Genomic DNA, 15,054 nt, shown 5'->3' on the forward strand with positions numbered 1-15,054 from the left:
AAAAGGATACATGTTTGTCCCACAAGCGGCTATCAGAAACCACAAATGTTAAACCAATTACAACTACAGATCCAATTGGCGTTTGAAATGAGGAGTCAAAGTTTATACTTTTGTTGACCTTGAAAAGGAAACACAGCAATTTGTTAGCCATTGAGCAGTTTCATTTTTATGAGCAAAGAACAGATACCTGCACACATCTTTTGTGCTAATCTGCAATGGCTGATGAATTCGTTAAAAATATGAATCCGCAATTAGGGTATAAATACATGGTATCAGAAGCTATTTTATCAACTTGCGGACACAAAGCGAGCACACGCCAAATCTATGATTTGATTCGAGCAAAATATCCTTATTACCAAGACCGTGGGCATGCGCGCAATTTTAATTCCTCAGTAAGATTCACTTTATCAACTAATGACTGTTTTGAACGTGTGCAGGATAATCTAGAAGACAGGTATGGTTTCTGGAAGATTGCGAAGGAAAAACATTTCACCGTGAAAGAGGGCACACATATTGTGCTTAAAGGCATATTTATTCCTAATGCCAATAGCAATGGATCCGCTACTACTGTTCCGTGTGAATCGATACCTGCTGCAATATCTGCACCCTCCATTCCTGAAACCCACATTGTACAAGAACAAAACTACTATGATTATGTAGCAAGCCTTTCAGCAGAAAATGCATTGGAATGGGTACCCGAAGAAATGAACCTACCTCCGGACCAATTGTTTGAAGAAAGCAGTGGCGATTCCTATGAGCGCTTCATGGAGGAGATGTGTGTCATACTGGATTCAGCGTTTGGGTCAAGCGTGGATGAAAATGCCTTGCATTTCTGGAGCGACCAGTTGCAGGCAGACGAAGAGTTAATTCTAGAAGAATGGTAAATATAACAATCGTTATGCGTTGACTCTGCGTTTAAAGTTTTTTTTTTTTGTAACCACCATTTTCACTTTCAATGCGTGGATACAGCGTAACATTGCAGACTGCATAACATGTAGCGATCACAAATAAATTGTTTCCTAATACAATATAGTAGAACCTGAAAGAGTAGTACACATTGCTGACGGAATAAATATACGTACTTTCCTATCCCTTTAAACATATTAGCAACATTTTACCATAACTCTAACACATACCTGTTTTGTTATCATGCAACATTTAAAACCGGGTCCACCACGTATGACGTGGGACCCTTGTCATGGGCCAAGGCGTCCTTAAAAAGGATTACGGATGTAAGTCCTGCCCCCAAGCGACGTGCGCGCCTCAAAGCCTATTGGCTGGCATGTTTTGTTATAGTAACGGTAACTGCAGTGTGTCATGCGTGAGGCTCAGTGTTTGTAGGCGTCAACTGGGCGTTAGCCGAATGTTAATTGAGTGGGAGGAGGGTTAGCGTGCGTTTCACGCTGGCTTAACATGACGTCACACGTATTGCATTTGCGCATTGTGTTATCGGCCATGCTTTCTGTCCAAACACGTATGTTTAAAAAGAATACAGATGTACTCGTTTAGAACGAATGTAGTTTCGTCTTCATTGTATTTGAAATAAAGATTTTATGTTTACTGGTATTTTCAACATGTATTGAACGCACAACGTACGCTTTGTTTTGCGCATGCGCTAACAGTTAGTGGAGCCAAGCGTGAAGTGCGTGCGCACACTAAGATTTTTCTGTATACAGGCAACGTTCACTTCATATACATAGTTATGGCTGCTACCAATTTAAAGAAAAATTACATACTGATGTACACTTGTACTTCTAACATATAAGTGAGTGACGTGTGTATGTACACAATCATATAGAGCTGTGTAACGTGTTGTCACGGATACATATATAGTAAGGTGCCATCTTTGACCATCATGTGTTTCCTGTATTTCAGAGATGTCGGGGAAGATACAATCGGATCAATGTATGATTTCAGAAGAGTCTACCTTTATATGAGATGATTGTGAGGAGGAGCTACCGACTACTATACTACATATGGAACTAATTTTATATTGCTTGCAGCGCTTATTAACAAACAATTATAAATGTGATACCCTTATGCCTATATTGCATAAGCACTTAATTAACATAATGATGTTGCAAAAGAGTGCCTCATGAATTTTTATTGAGTGTTCTTTAATTACTACCAGCATTTTATGGCATGGTGTGTTTTATATATAACAACCATTCCCACTCTGCTAACACATTTGTGTATTCTATTGTGTAATGGAAAGTATGACTGTCGAAACTATGTAACAATAATAATAATAATTATAATAGGAGCATGTTCATGTATAGCGCTGCTAGTTGTACGCAGCGCTTTACAGACACATTTTTCAGGCTGAGGTCCGTGGCCCGTGGAACTTACAATTTATTTTTGGCCGCCTGAGGCACAGGGAGATAAAGTGACTTGCACAAGGTCACAAGGAGCCGACACCGGGAATTGAACCAGACTCCCCTGCTTCAAACTCTCAGTGCCAGTGTGTGTCTTTACTCACTGAGCCACTCCTTCTCCCAATGTAAAGGACACTTACAACCAACTAGCCATTTCTTGTTAAAAATCTCTTGTTGATAAAATGGTTTGGGACTGTAGCAAATAATGTTATTGCACAGATGTTGTGGTCCCCTACAATGCATGATGTTCTGAATATGACATCAACATCATGTAATGAAGTACGTTTCTGTGTATATTTCATTAACCTAACTAACTATAGTTTACTGTGTTTCTTAAACGTTCTAAAAATAAATAGTATAGTCAATATGATGATATAAGCTACCATAATAAAGCTGCTGTTATCATTTGTCGGTGTTATACATGGATCCTACACAAATTGATACAGACACAAACAGTTGTCTTAAAAAGTGTGTCTATGCTAATGTGCACGTGATTGACGTTACAATTGTCAGAATACTTGATAATTATCATCATGATAATGATGAAGTGACGTGATTTACATTCCAAAAATATTAACAACATTGTCATATTGGGAAATTAGAAATGCTAAATGACAGTAACATTAGCGACAAAATTGTGTTTTCTGTTAACAGGTTTACACTTGGTACATGTAGGACACATCCACACACGTGTGACTTATACATACACATGTCACAAAGTTAAATTAATGTTGACTATCAATTCCTAGCATTAATAAACACCTACATTTGTAAATATAAGATGTAGTACGCATTGTTGTGATTACAGGCATTCATGCATGGAGTGTTATGATCAGTCAATTGCATCCGTGATGAATGAGCTCCCGTAAGTAAACAAATAAGTACAGTTATCCCCTTTTCTCCAAACACCTGTATATTACATTAATGGAATTTATAAGGGAACATACATAAAATGTGATGAAATGGGAGTAATGATTTTCTAATACAATGCACATGAAACCTCAATAGTAGCTAAATGCATGTACATGATACAGAAAGTACATGTATGTTACATGTTTCTTTAAACCAATATGTTGGGTTTTCAGTTCAAATACTTATACGAATATTGTGGTAGGCACATCTTATGCCATGATGTCAGCAAATATACATACCATGATCAGTCATACTGGAGATATACCTATAATGCAATGGAACAATATGTAAATTGCAAACATTGACATGCCATCTTCAGTACCGTAAGCAACACAGCAAAGTGTGTATTTGGTGTTAAATGTGCAACACCATGTATATTTAATCACAATCAAAAGGTTAAGCAGGCTGGTGTACACATCATATGGATGTACATGTTACACTGCACCAATAACATTGTATGTAAGCATACTAGAAGAATGAATGAGTATGGGCATACTATGGGTATTGTGTTTGCATAAGGAACAACACAATGCTAAAATATTAGTGCTTTGTTACCCCAGTTGTATTCACATACACACAACTAATGTACAATGGAAGAGGGATTATATAACCTGTGCAACAATAACATACCGGTGCCACATCCCTTTGTGCACACAGCAGAGAAAAGAAAGGTGTGCAACCCATATTCATCTGTGTCCTAACAGAAGATTATATAAAGAAACATTATTGTTAATATAACAAAATTAAACTATAAAAGTAGTACTAGAAACATATCTGATTTTACTTACAAGAAAAAAATGAATTGATGAGATTCTGGCGTGTCTGGCCACCGCTGGCTGTTTGTTCATTTTCAGCTGCTACATGGGTGGGATGCTCGTCTACCAAAGGCTCAGCTAGGTCTGATTGTACATTGTGCCTGAGTGCAACATTGTGCAAAATGCAACAGGCAAGGATAATATCAGACACTTTTTGAGGCTTGTATAGAAGAGCCCCACCAGTTCTGTCCAGACACCTAAATCTGGTCTTGAGTAGGCCAAATGTCCTCTCTATAACAGATCTTGTAGATATATGGGCTGCATTGTACCTCTCCTCTGCTTCTGTTTGAGGGTTTAGCACCGGAGTCAAAAGCCACGGCCTAATTCCGTATCCTGAGTCACCTATAATGAATGGAGCACACATAAGCTGACATTAGTGATCAAATTCTACAATGCCAACATTCTTAAATAAAAATGTGTTTTGTGTTAGAACATGTACATGTGTACTCACCCAGCAGCCAACCATGTTCAAAATGTCCCTCTTCGAACGCATGGAAGACTGAAGAGTTCCTCAGGATAGAGGAATCGTGACTGGAACCAGGGAATTTGGGTACCACATGCATTATCCTCATCGTGGCATCACATACCACCTGTACATTGAGTGAATGGTAGTGCTTACGATTGCGGTACACATGCTCACTCTGACTAGGTGCAATCAAAGCAACATGTGTGCAATCGATTGCACCCAGCACACATGGTATCCCTGCTATGTGATAAAAGCCAGTCCTGACTTCCAGCCACTCTGTTGCCTCTGTAGGAAAATGAATATAATTCCTAGCGCGTCTATTGAGTGCATAGAGAAACTGGGTAAAGGCCCGCGAGAATGTAGATTGCGAGACCCCGCCCACTATGCCCACAGTTGTCTGGTATGACGCGGAAGCAAGATAATGTAATGAGCACAGCATTTTAACAAGCCCAGGGACTGCACGACCTCTGGCTGTGAAAAAATCTAAATCTCCCCTTATCTCCTCATAAAGAGATAAGATTGCTGCTGAACTCAAACGATAGCGACTTACAATCTCCTCCTCACTCATCCCATCTAACAGGGTTCTCTCCCTGTAAAGACGCGGACGAGGCACAAGTTGTCTCCTCTGTCTTCTCCTCTGATCTCCTGTCCCTCAACCTGTCCCTCGGCCTGTCCCTCTCGCTGTCCCTGTCGTATCCGCGTGACTGTCCCTGTCACTGTCCCTCGGTGTGTCCCTCCCTTGCCCTATATCATTCTCTTGATCAGCAAGCATGTCATAGAAAAGAATGTTCCTCCGTCTCCTAAACAATCGCAACATTTTGAAATGAGTAGCTGTGAATGAGCAGGTAATGTGCGTCCTTTAAATAGGTATGTGATGATGTCAGGTGACATAGTAAAATGCAAGGTGTTACATTAACATAATAAAGTACTTCTGTGGCAAGCTGTGTGCAGTTGTTCTTAGAAGTATTTGTTGTGTGTATTCTGCAGGGAATGATGATATTTGCCAATGATGTGACGTGAAGCTTTGTACAAAGATTGGTTGAAAATAAATAGTGTAATGTGCAATGCATGTAACACTTGTGAACGCAACAGTCAGTCATGTAATTAGACAAAAAGGCTGAGATTGACGTGGGAAAAGTTTGGTGTAACATGTGTAATTAGCCATGTTATTGTCACATGTTGACAACAATGAATAGTCGTGTGCATATGCATGCATTTCGGTTATGAGGATAGTTGCTATAGAATGAGTTTACAAGGTGTCCCAATGATGAATTACTGTACATGTGTGTATAAGTTAGGTTGAAGTGCTTGTAATGCTACGGTTACAATGTAAACATGCAATGTGATTGAGCGTCCAATAAGTGACGTCATGAAAATAGGGAGGACCCAAAACTAGATGTAAACATGAGAATAAAGATGTACATGAACGTTTAAAGATGCGTCACACATTACAAGCATTGTGTAATGTAAAGGAACATGAATATACGGTGTATGTGTGACATGTGTGACATGTGTAACATCATGTAAATAATTGTCGCTCAGTTCAGTAAAATGTGTGATATGATGTGAGGTTCTCCTTTAAGAGTTGAGTATAGTATTTTCCCTTGACACATCATCACATGATGAGTAATGTGACACGCAAATACTGAAAACATGTTAAAGTACAATGTTATGCAAATAATACACGTCAGCTGTGACACAATGCAGGGAATGCCCCCCACACTGTAATGCAAATGACGTTTGTATTGTGAGCAATGAAACGTAAACAGTACTATACTGTTATACGTCCCCGCTCCATTGACTCCATTGATATACAGAAGATTTTTTTTTTCTAAGTGCCGTTCCGGCAGCCTTAGCGATCGTTCTCCCCTCCAAACTGCCAACTTTAGTTGGCGGGAGAAATTGGCCATAACATCTCAATTTCGTAGTGCCGATCAGCCCCGATAAGCTGATTTTTTTTCATGAATCCAGCCGATTTAAAAAAGTGGCGATCAGTGGCGAAAACAGGCTTATCGGCAGCCGACTGGCCATAACAAAATTATCGGCTCCGAAACCTGCCGAAATCAAGCACTTATCGGCGCTTACTGAATGTCAAACCCAATTTTGGCTATAAAATGCCGAAAAATACCTTATCAACGCTTACTGCATGAGGCCCACTGTCTGCTATGAGATTCACAAAGCAGTGATAAGTGCTTTTAAGTGGGAAAAAAGCCATTATAGCACAATACTGCACTGTTATCACTGCTTTGTGAATCTCACAACAGGCAGTATCACGCTATAAAGGCATGTATCTCACTTAAAAGCACTTATCACTGCTTTGTGCATAGCACCCAGAAAACCCACTTATCACTGCTTAGTGCATAACCCCCATAGTGTGGAAAGGTGGAGAGAGTACAGTTCAGTAGAGTATCCATTGACACAGTGTATATATCTTCCAAAACACTCATCTACTGTATACAACATTTGAAGAGGTACCTGAGAAAATAGGAGGTAATGCTGTGAGAATACTTGTTGAGGCTTTTCCTCCTGAGCCTGAACCAAAAATGAGATTTTGCCTCATTTACCGTTCGTGCCTGGGCAAGCAGATCCAAATTTGGAAGGGTTCAGATTAGAGGAATCACATATATAATATAATAGTGTGGAAGAGTAGAGCTAAACTGGCTCAGAAAATAAACAGTTTTATCACATATACTCATAGAGAAATATTTAACATGACATATGATATCATTATTAAGCAGTGTAAATGTAATTTTTCACTTACACTATGGGCCCCATTCAGAAAGCCTCGATAAGGCCCTTATCGAGCACTTATCGACCAAAAAGGCTACTCGTATTCAGAAAGCCTTGATAAGTGCTCGATAACGGCCTGTATCGACGCAAAATTTTATGATCAAAAGAAAATCGCCAATTGAGCGGCGATCAGCCGTTTCTTGACCATTTTTGGGAGGATCATAAACTCGCGCGATTCAGATACCCGCGAGTCGGCTGTCGCGGCCTATCACAGCCCTAAAAGGCGATCTTCTCCCCAAATCCAATTCACCTCAAAATTTAGGTAAATTGGTGGGGAGATGCCGCGATGAGCTGCAATGTGTCGGGACTTAGAAAAAATCAGGCCCTTTTCCTGCCTTGGATTGATGCTGGGGGTCTCCAGAGCTGATAGCCATTAATAGCAGCACCGGAGCGTCCCGGCATGCATCCGATGCAGGAAAAATGCATGTACAGCAACTTCATTGGGGTTAAACACCCATGCCAGGCTTACTGTGGCTAGCGAGGGTGGGTGAAGGGGGAATTTGGCCCTTACTGGCTGTTTAGGCCTTGCGGGGGGACTTAACCCCTTCATTACGAAGCCTGCGTCACATGGTATTTCAGCCACTCAGATCGTGGGAACCAATTCCACACTCTGATTGGCTGAAATACCTTGTGAGACCAGCCATCTTGGATTTAGTGACGTCATCTTAAAGGCAAATTAAGCACAGCCATTCTTATTGGCTGGCATCATTCCCTTTAAGTGATGTCATGTCAAAAAAAAAAAAATTAAAGTCGGAACATGGTTTTAACAGTCAATCAGGTGGCTGCTAACCATTTTGAGGCTAAATGTGACGTCACAAGCCCTATTTAAGGCCGTGACGCCTCATTTGAGCCCAAGAAGACGACAAGACAACATCGGTTGGGATCTAACATGGGGCTTTTTGGATTACAACAAGAAGATAGAAGATAAAGAAGATCAAGAAATGGTGACAGATGAAGATAGAAGAAGGTGATTAAAGAAAGAAAAAATAAGATTTGGGTACCTGATCCGGATCTTCATGGCGGATGACATCGGATGCCGGCGCCACAGATAATAAATAAAATCAAACCGAAATTGGTATAAAGTCCAAATGGAGTCCTATAAACGATGGATTTCAAGGATTCTCACATCAACGGAGTGTATGTGGAAAAAAGAGAAAAAGAAACAAATAATGGTGCAGTATATCAACACTATGGCTAAAGGAACAAACAGACAACACAAGACATACAAGACATACAAACGATGAACACTAGCACGGCCTAATATTAATAAAAAGCAAATTTATTAAGTGTGAAGAATACATATAACGCATCCGGAGGGGTAAAATTACAACCCTACTCACAAGATGCTGGATATACACAGGCAATGAACAGGATGCATGCAGCTGGGCTCCCAAGATGGCGACCGGAGCACTCTGGTTGGCGTCCTCACGTGACAGGGGTGGAAGATGGATCACTCAAATGACAGGACTTCCGGGCGGATGTGACGTCACGTCCACTGGAGTCCCACCATAGACGTTCCTCCTCCACTCTTCCTCTGCAGGCTCACCGCAATGCCACCACGAATCCGTTATTGCACTTAAAAAAGGCAAATTTCTCCACAGGGAACTGCAGACTTCTCCACAGCTAAGACAAGCTCTAATAACACTCAAAACTTCCCGACGCGTTTCATACGCATGCGCGTACTTCTTCAAGGGATGTGCTGACCTTTTAGACTCTATGGTATATATACCGTCAGTCCTGGGTTCCTATTGGTTAATTTGGTAATTAAATTATGTTAACCCCATATTAGACTGATTCAAGGCAGCACATAGGATGGGCCTATGCTAGACAGAACATGATAAACACACATAAAACACTTGATACATGAAACAAAAAACATTAATACATAAAAACATTAAAAGGCATTAAAAAATAAATAAATATTAAGAGGCAGAACTTTAAAATATGATAAAATTTACAAAAATTACAAAAAAGCTTTAAGTTCAAACTCAATATTCATTCCTTTTGGGGATAGAGTTTTAAGTTCATATATCCAGAAAGCTTCACGCATGCTGGCTTGCTGGAGTCTACTCCCCCCTCTAGGATTAACATCAACCTGCTCAATGGCCCGACAGATGAGACCCTTAGGGTTTTTGTCATGGCACAAGAGAAAGTGATGTGAGACACTATGTGTCACCAAGCCCCTCCTGATATTGTAAATATGCTCATACACACGTCTTTGGAATGTTCTCCCTGTTCTGCCTACATACTGTAAGCCACAAGGGCATTGTAATAAATATATCATATACATAGAGTGGCAGTTAATGAATTTTTGTATGGAGTAGCTCTGATTTGTGACGTTAGATGTAAACTTACTGCCATTTTTACTAAAGGAGCACGCTACACACTTAGCACAGGTGAAAAAAACTTTTAAACTCCCTCCTTGGTTCTGTTTTTGTTGTTTTACCGGACAACTCGGAGCTAGCTTTGATTTCAGGTTATTGGCCTTTAAGAATATGATGTTAGGTTTTTTTGGGAGAATATCCACTAACACTTCATCTTGTAATAAAATTGGCCAATATTTATTTATAATTTGTTTAATTTTTGACGCCATCTCATTGTATTGAGTGATGAACGCTACCTGATTGTTACACCTTTCTAATGTGTCTTTTTTTTTGACATTATATTGAAGTAAATTGTCCCTATTAATTGACGGTATATATTCCATAGAGTCTAAAAGGTCAGCACATTCCTTGAAGAAGTACGCGCATGCGTATGAAACGCGTCGGGAAGTTTTGAGTGTTATTAGAGCTTGTCTTAGCTGTGGAGAAGTCTGCAGTTCCCTGTGGAGAAATTTGCAGTTTTTTAAGTGCAATAACGGATTCGTGGTGGCATTGCGGTGAGCCTGCAGAGGAAGAGTGGAGGAGGAACGTCTATGGTGGGACTCCAGTGAACGTGACGTCACATCTGCCCGGATGTCCTGTCATTTGAGTGATCCATCTTCCACCCCTGTCACGTGAGGACGCCAACCAGAGTGCTCCGGTCGCCATCTTGGGAGCCCAGCTGCATGCATCCTGTTCGTTGCCTGTGTATATCCAGCATCTTGTGAGTAGGGTTGTAATTTTACCCCTCCGGATGCGTTATATGTATTCTTCACACTTAATTTTTTTGCTTTTTATTAATATTAGGCCGTGCTAGTGTTCATCGTTTGTATGTCTTGTATGTCTTGTGTTGTCTGTTTGTTCCTTTAGCCATAGTGTTGATATACTACACCATTATTTGTTTCTTTTTCTCTTTTTTCCACATACACTCCGTTGATGTGAGAATCCTCGAAATCCATCGTTTATAGGACTCCATTTGGACTTTTTACCAATTTCGGTTTGATTTTATTTATTATCTGTGGCGCCGGTTACCCTTTGTTTGCTATGTTCTCTGACTGATTGTACTATCAGTTTTTCACTTGGCTGCCTGTGTTTTATATTATCCAGTTATTATTAGCGCTGTTTCACACCAATCTTTTTTTCTGTGGTTGTTTTGTTTTGTACAATTTGGTGTTAGCTGCTGTTTATATATTATATTTTATTTTATATTAATTATTCTTAACAAGTGTCATCATGAGTTCTCTATTTATGAGATCTCGTCATAATGTCAATGTTGATCACATTTTTAGTGACCCAAGCTCAGTCCAATTTATAGAAAACGTGACTGAAGATTTTCATCCAATACTTGCTCAGTTGGAGAAAACACTCATGCTAGAAAGCAAACAATGGTGGGAGGCCACCACACTGAGCAAGTATTTGGAAAATCACCGTATCCCAAGGGGTCTTAGAGTTCGGAAAAAACCTACTGCTGATGCACACAACGAGAGCTTCATGAAAGAGTGGAATGAAATACTAGATCAGTGTTCATTCGCTCTCATGAAGCTATTGGTGCACCAGCGTAGAAAAACCCTAGTTGAGTTGGATGATCATATTTTAGATATGAAAATTCATCTTGATCCATACAAAGACAATAAAGAGTTGCTTGCCCTAGAACCGACAATTAAGAAAAGGTTAGATCAGGCAGAACTAGAGATAGTCAAAATTAAATAACAGAAGTTCTTCAGGGACAAACAGGACTATGACACTGGTTGTCAAAGAGACTGGGCAAAGAAATCCAAAGAGACCAATGTCACGAAGGTAGAAAATAAGAAACCTAATCCAGTGATAGGATCCAAAGAACCCAAGGCTAACAGGAGCAAATATATACAAAAGGAAGTGAAAAATGGCCCAAAGAGACCCACTACTAATGTACTAGTTCCTATACCGTTTATACCGGTTAAACCTCCCTTGCATGACAAAAATCTATATCTGCAACAAAAAAGAGCCAAGGAACGGTATGATGCACTCGCATTACCTCAGTCAATGCCTATCCCGGTCAGCAATAGATACACATTGCTGTCTGACATAGGATCTGAGAGCGATGCAGAGAGCATCTCGTACACCCCCCTCCCCACACCAGCCACTAAATCCAACTTCTCTTTTTTAGAATGGAGGAAGGAAAGAGAACACATTTTCCCGGAGGTGGAAATTGTCAAAAACACATCAGAAATCCAACCTCCTATAAACTACAAAAAAAGAAAGACAGGGCCCGAGGGAGAAGAGGAGGTACTAGTAGAAATCGGGTAAAGTCTAAGGTGGAATATCCGAATATCTTCAATATCAGTCAGTATCAGCTTACTGATATGGAGAAAAAGGTACTCAACAAAGGTCTTAAATTTGCCCCTGTTTGTGGACCAAATAGTTTTAATCTTTTTATAGATGTCCACAAATTTGCCCGTAAACTCTCTTTGAAAAAATATTTTGCTAGGGATGCAATATCAAATCAAATAAATCCAATACAAGAGGTACGCAGCACTTCTGACCCTCAAGAAAGGATCTTAAGAAAGCATCCACCTTTTATCCTAAGTTTGCACAAGGACATTTGGTGAGCTCCTTTGTTGAGATGGTCAGTATGGATTTAGAGAATTCTTGTAGAACATACAAAATTAAAAAAGACAATTTTAACATTCATGAAAAAGAGGCAGTCCAAAACCTAGAGAAGAATGACTCTATTGTCATCAAATCGGCTGATAAGGGTGGTGGTATTGTGGTAATGGACAAAAAATATTATCTAGAAGAGTCCATGAGATTACTGGGAGATAAGACCACATACCTCCCCCTTACCAGTGACACTTTGGTTCAGTTCAAGGCCGAACTGGGAGAATTGTTGTCCTCCGGCGTAGACAGTGGGGCGATATGTGAAGATGAGTTCAATTTTTTGTCAGTTCAGTTTCCTCGCACGCCGTTATTTTATTTTATACCTAAAATACACAAGAATTTAACTGCACCCCCGGGGAGACCTATTATTTCTGGTATTTCTTCCCTCACTTCAAACCTTTCACAATTTATTGATCACCATCTTCAACCTTTAGTCACTGGTGGTAGATCCTATTTGCGAGACACAACACATATACTACAAATTTTGAAAGATCTAAAATGGCAGCATGGTTACATTCTTGCTACGGCCGATGTAACATCCTTATACACTGTTATTGACCATCAACAAGGCTGCCAGGCCGTGTCTCGCAAACTGGAGAACTCTAGTGGCTATTCACTTATTAAAAGAAAATTCTTGATTGATAGTATTTGGTTTATTTTGACAACTATTTCACCTTTAATTCTCACTATTACATTTAGAAATGTGGTACCGCTATGGGCACGAGGTTTGCTCCTAGTTATGCCAACTTATTTATGGACAGTTGGGAGGAGGAGTTTATCTGGAACAACTGTCCTCTAGGAGCAAACCTGGTGCTCTGGCGGCGCTACATTGACGATGTGATTTTTATTTGGTCAGGCACACAGGATTCACTAGATGATTTTTGCACATACCTTAATCACAATCACCTTAATCTTAAATTCACCTGTAGTTTTAGTACTGAACATATTGACTTTTTGGACCTTCACATATACGTCAAAGATGATGTATTGCACACCGAGACCTTTTTTAAGCCGGTGCAGGCAAATAACTATGTGCACGCTGACAGTCAGCATAATCCGCAGTGGCTGCGAAATATCCCAAAGGGCCAACTAGTGCGTCTTAAACGTAACTGTTCCGAAGAAGAGATTTTTAAGAAACAAGCAGAACATCTAAAACAAAAATTTATCAATAGAAAATATCAAGAGTCTGATTTGAATGAGGCTTTTAATCAGGTCAATAGGATTAATAGGGACAATTTACTTCAATATAATGTCAAAAAAAAGGACACATTAGAAAGGTGTAACAATCAGGTAGCGTTCATCACTCAATACAATGAGATGGCGTCAAAAATTAAACAAATTATAAATAAATATTGGCCAATTTTATTACAAGATGAAGTGTTAGTGGATATTCTCCCAAAAAAACCTAACATCATATTCTTAAAGGCCAATAACCTGAAATCAAAGCCAGCTCCGAGTTGTCCGGTAAAACAACAAAAACAGAACCAAGGAGGGAGTTTAAAAGGTTTTTTCACCTGTGCTAAGTGTGTAGCGTGCTCCTTTAGTAAAAGTGCCAGTAAGTTTACATCTAACATCACAAATCGGAGCTACTCCATACAAAAATTCATTAACTGCCACTCTATGTATATGATATATCTATTACAATGCCCTTGTGACTTACAGTATGTAGGCAGAACAGGGAGAACGTTCCAAAGACGTGTGTATGAGCATATTTACAATATCAGGAGGGGCTTGGTGACACATAGTGTCTCACATCACTTTCTCTTGTGCCATGACCTAAGGGTCTCATCTGTCAGGCCATTGAGCAGGTTGATGTTAATCCTAGAGGGGGGAGTAGACTCCAGCAAGCCAGCATGCGTGAAGCTTACTGGATATATGAACTTAAAACTCTATCCCCAAAAGGAATGAATATTGAGTTTGAACTTAAAGCTTTTTTGTAATTTTTGTAAATTTTATCATATTTTAAAGTTCTGCCTCTTAATATTTATTTATTTTTTAATGCCTTTTAATGTTTTTATGTATTAATGTTTTTTGTTTCATGTATCAAGTGTTTTATGTGTGTTTATCATGTTCTGTCTAGCATAGGCCCATCCTATGTGCTGCCTTGAATCAGTCTAATATGGGGTTAACATAATTTAATTACCAAATTAACCAATAGGAACCCAGGACTGACGGTATATATACCATAGAGTCTAAAAGGTCAGCACATCCCTTGAAGAAGTACGCGCATGCGTATGAAACGCGTCGGGAAGTTTTGAGTGTTATTAGAGCTTGTCTTAGCTGTGGAGAAGTCTGCAGTTCCCTGTGGAGAAATTTGCCGTTTTTTAAGTGCAATAACGGATTCGTGGTGGCATTGCGGTGAGCCTGTAGAGGAAGAGTGGAGGAGGAACGTCTATGGTGGGACTCCAGTGGACGTGACGTCACATCCGCCCGGAAGTCCTGTCATTTGAGTGATCCATCTTCCACCCCTGTCACGTGAGGACGCCAACCAGAGTGCTCCGGTCGCCATCTTGGGAGCCCAGCTGCATGCATCCTGTTCGTTGCCTGTGTATATCCAGCATCTTGTGAGTAGGGTTGTAATTTTACCCCTCCGGATGCGTTATATGTATTCTTCACACTTAATAAATTTGCTTTTTATTAATATTAGGCCGTGCTAGTGTTCATCGTTTGTATGTCTTGTATGTCTTGTGTTGTCTGTT

Source organism: Ascaphus truei, chromosome 2 (genome assembly GCF_040206685.1).
Source record: "Ascaphus truei isolate aAscTru1 chromosome 2, aAscTru1.hap1, whole genome shotgun sequence".
NCBI lineage: Eukaryota > Metazoa > Chordata > Amphibia > Anura > Ascaphidae > Ascaphus > Ascaphus truei.